Source organism: Austrofundulus limnaeus, unplaced genomic scaffold (assembly GCF_001266775.1).
Source record: "Austrofundulus limnaeus strain Quisiro unplaced genomic scaffold, Austrofundulus_limnaeus-1.0 Scaffold628, whole genome shotgun sequence".
Taxonomy (NCBI): Eukaryota; Metazoa; Chordata; class Actinopteri; order Cyprinodontiformes; family Rivulidae; genus Austrofundulus; species Austrofundulus limnaeus.
This window is the reverse complement of record NW_013953030.1, coordinates 238699-242770: the sequence shown is the minus strand read 5'-3', so window position 1 is coordinate 242770 and position 4072 is coordinate 238699.

Sequence of the window (4072 nt, the reverse complement as noted above, 5' to 3'; positions counted from 1 at the left end):
CACACACAGCGCTCACAGCTTCTCTGCCTTTCTGCTTCTCCCGTTTTTAACACCAGGCAAAAAATACATTTAAAACAGCTGACATTAACTTTAGATCACAGTTTGAAACGCTCCAGCATTTAAAAACAATGCAGACACGCTGATTACAGTGCGGGGCGAAATGAAAGTAACACGGTGCTGAGCACCCGTTCGGTAAACAAACTTAAACGCAGCTGTTCTTTGTCCCCTCATATTCCGACACAGAGGGTAGAAACAGCTAAATTAGACGGTTAAAAACACATTTACAGTTCATAACTCACCCTGCTCCAGCATTTTTAAAAAGAAAAACAACACAGACATGCTGATTACAGAACGGGGCGAAATGAAAGTAAAACGGTGCTGAGCACCCGTTCGGTAAACAAACTTAATCACAGCTGTTCTTTGTCCCCTCATATTCCGACACAGAGGGTAGAAACAGCTAAATTAGACAGTTAAAACACATTTACAGTTCATAACTCACCCTTTTTGTAACATTCCTCCTGTGTTGTCTGCAAGCACTTTCCGCCCTGTTGTGGGTCCATTTCCTTGAAAAATGAAACTTAACCAGGCACTGTGAAGAAGCTCTGACGCTGGTAGTCTATGTAGATAATAATGTGGGTTTACACACCCCAGAACTGAACATTTTGACTTCTGGACTTGCATATACGGCATGACGCTATGGACTACAAAATCACACAGCGAGGAAAAAAATGGCGGACTATGAAATCCAGTTGGCAGGAAATACATTACCATAAATGTTCCGAAGAAAATAGTGTGACGAAATAAGCAATGAAACGTAATAAGCAACAGCAGATTTTGAACAAACTGAAAAATATGACCCATAAAATTATATAAAAATATCTTTGCAGTAACAGAACAGAATAAATTAATGTTTTCTACACTCCTAGACACTATAATTGCGCAAAAAACAGTTTATAAATGCAAAAAATGTGCATTTAGCATGACATGTCTCCTTTAATGTCCCATCTTTTTTGGAATCCAGTTTGTACAAAGGAGAATGGGAGCTTACAAGTTTGAATCCCCTAAATGGCATAAATGATTTCTACGTGGAAGGTGCTTTTCTGCCATGCTCTAGGCCCTTGAACATGGCCCTCAACCCCATTCCTGCTCCTCCCCAGGCGCCTTAGATAGCAGCCCACTGTTCCTTGTGTGCTCATATGTGCATTCATGTCAACTTGTACGGATTGTCCATAAGTTATAACGATTTTACATCATTTTGCAGGTATATGAATGTACAGAGCAATCTCACGGATTTTTTCAAGTCTTACGGATTTTTTTTTCAAAACGTCATTTTCAAATTTATCTAACATGTCAGAGCCTGTAGGATGAWTTAAAAAACAATAAATAACATTAAATAGCCAACTTCCAACCTGTTCTGCTGCTAGAAATAAGTTATGAACTTTTTCCGCTCTCCTTCCCTCCTGCTTCACAGCGGGCGCTTTCATGTGCGCAGCTGACAAACACCCCCCCACCCCAACGCGGGTGCGAGTTGTACGGATTTTTAGCAAAATTTACGGATTTTTGAGGCTCTTTATACAGGTAAACGTCCGAAGAGGTTGACATATATGCATGTTCAAAGGGAAAAATGCAGAGAATTAATTTCTCCTTTGGGGATTAATGGAATACATTTACTGTATTTACTAAATGAACAATGAGCCAGTCTGTGTGGATGCAAAATTTTTCTGATTTTGGGGGGTGAACTACAAACATGAATGAACTCAATTTTATTCTGCATCAGTTGAACTGGTTCTTGTGAAATAATGTGGGAAGTGTCCTGTTGTCTCACTCAAAACTTTCCAACATATTTCCTAAAAAACTATTGGCTGTGGATTCAAACAAGTTTGGTCCTATGGCTTTTTATTCTCTTTGCCGAAGTGTCTAATGCTGTCCACATGCTTTTCTGGGTTAGATCACAAACTTAAAAACTGTTTCTCTAATTTACCCTAACAAATGTTTAAGCCAGTCAAGATGATAAATATCTTATTTAAAAAGAATTCTGTGTCCAACTCAGCCACTTATTTTGTGTGATGCTTGTTTAACTCCACATGGTTCAAAATATGTCTGGTAAGAAACCTGTTCAACTCTGGGTCAACTCAAGGAGCAAAGAGTTTGTTCAAAAGAAACATTTTCTTCACCATGTATGTCATGTTCATTGGTGCCCCAACAACAGCTTGCCCCTGGCCATTTACAACTTCAAAGACCGTCTGACTTGCATGGATGATTAACTTTTTTTTTCCCTTTGTCTTTTTCTGAATATTTTCATCCTGGCATTTGAATGCCTGGTACTGCTCAAGCATGTACAATACTTTGAGATATGTCACAGTTTTATTGTCTGTATTACTTTTATGAACTTTGAGAATAAAGTTTCCAGATTTACGGCCTCCGAGTTGTAAAGCTTGATATGATCCAATATTTTGGACACAATTAAAAGTCAATAAACAAGTCTTTAAAAGACTTTAAATGATGAAACAAAAACCTAGTTTGATCCTGAATTAACAACAATTATGAATCAGTTGTAAATGTGTAATAAACAGTTTGACTCTTTTGACCGAAAATGAAAAGGTTTTACTTTGGGATCAAGCTGCAGTTAAATCTTGCCATTTCACAATTTTATTTCTTAATCAATGAAGGAACACATTTCTTGTACAAAAAAAGTCATTATTCATACCTAAGACCTCTTCATACTGGATGTCCACATGCTACTTCATCTTTTATTATTTTATTATTTCATTCATAAAAATAAAATAATTGCTATACAGTAAAATAAAAAAGTAAACCATGTCCTGAATGAAAAGGGTGCAGAGTGAAGAGAAAAAATCTTATCATACAGCGGGTAAAATATGTATTGAACACGTCAACATTTTTCTCAGTAAATATATTACTAGAGGTGCTAATGACATGAAATTTTCACCAGATGTCGGTAACAACCCAAGTGATCCACATACAAAGAAATCAAACCATAAATGTCCAGAAATGAAGTTATTTGTAATAATGTGGAATGGCACAGGGAAAAAGTATTGAACACATGAAGAAAGGGAGGTGTAAAAAGGCATGGAAAGGCAAGACACCAGCTGAACTCGCTCAGTAATTAGAAAGCAAGCCTGCCCCTTGTCAGTGCAAGTTAATATCAGCTGGTTCAGTCCTAAATGATGGCCAGGTATCACACAATGCTCTCTGCCATTGGGCAAAGACAGGATCTAACATGGATGGCAGGAATACATGGTTATTACATTTGGGGCTATAGATAGAGAAGTTTGTCAAATTGAAGTGTTGTCTGAATTGCGACCATATTTTTAGAGTGGAGACTACAACTGGACAAGAAGAATGGTGCTTAGGAGAGAGAGGGAGCTTTGAGGTAATTAATGCCAGGGAGTGATGATGGCCTACATGCATTCAGTTCTAATTGGCACCAGTCAACATCCATGTTGGAGCAAACAGACTACTTTTTGTAGGTTTGCTGCCCAGTAGTAGTACAACAGGTTAGGTAGAGCCAAACCTCCCACTTCCCTTTGTCTCTGAAGGAAACGCCTACTGATTCTGGGGTGTTTATTACTCCACATGTATGAAGACAACTGTTTATCAATAAGTCTGAAGAATGATTTTGGGAGAAACATCGGAATACTCTGAAAGAGATACATAAATCTTGGCAAGATGTTCATTTTAATACATGCAACTTTGCCAGCTAGGGATAAATTTAGAATGCTCCACTTCTGGAGGTCACGTTTAAGATTATTGAGCAGTGGAGTGACATTTTTTTCATACAGATCCGAAAAAGAACGCGTCACATTGATTCCCAAATATTTGAATCCTGTTCTCGAGAGAGAGGAAAGGGCAAGTCAGTTTCTTTAATTTGGAGTGCAGGGTTATTAATTGGGAAACATTCACTCTTAAGGAAGTTCAACTTATATCCTGAAAATTTACCAAAACGGTTCAAGCTCACAATGTTGGGGATGGAAGATACCGAGTCTGAGATGTAGAGTAATAAGTCATCTGCGTATAAGGACAGCCGATGTTCCAGTTGTTCTCTATAAAT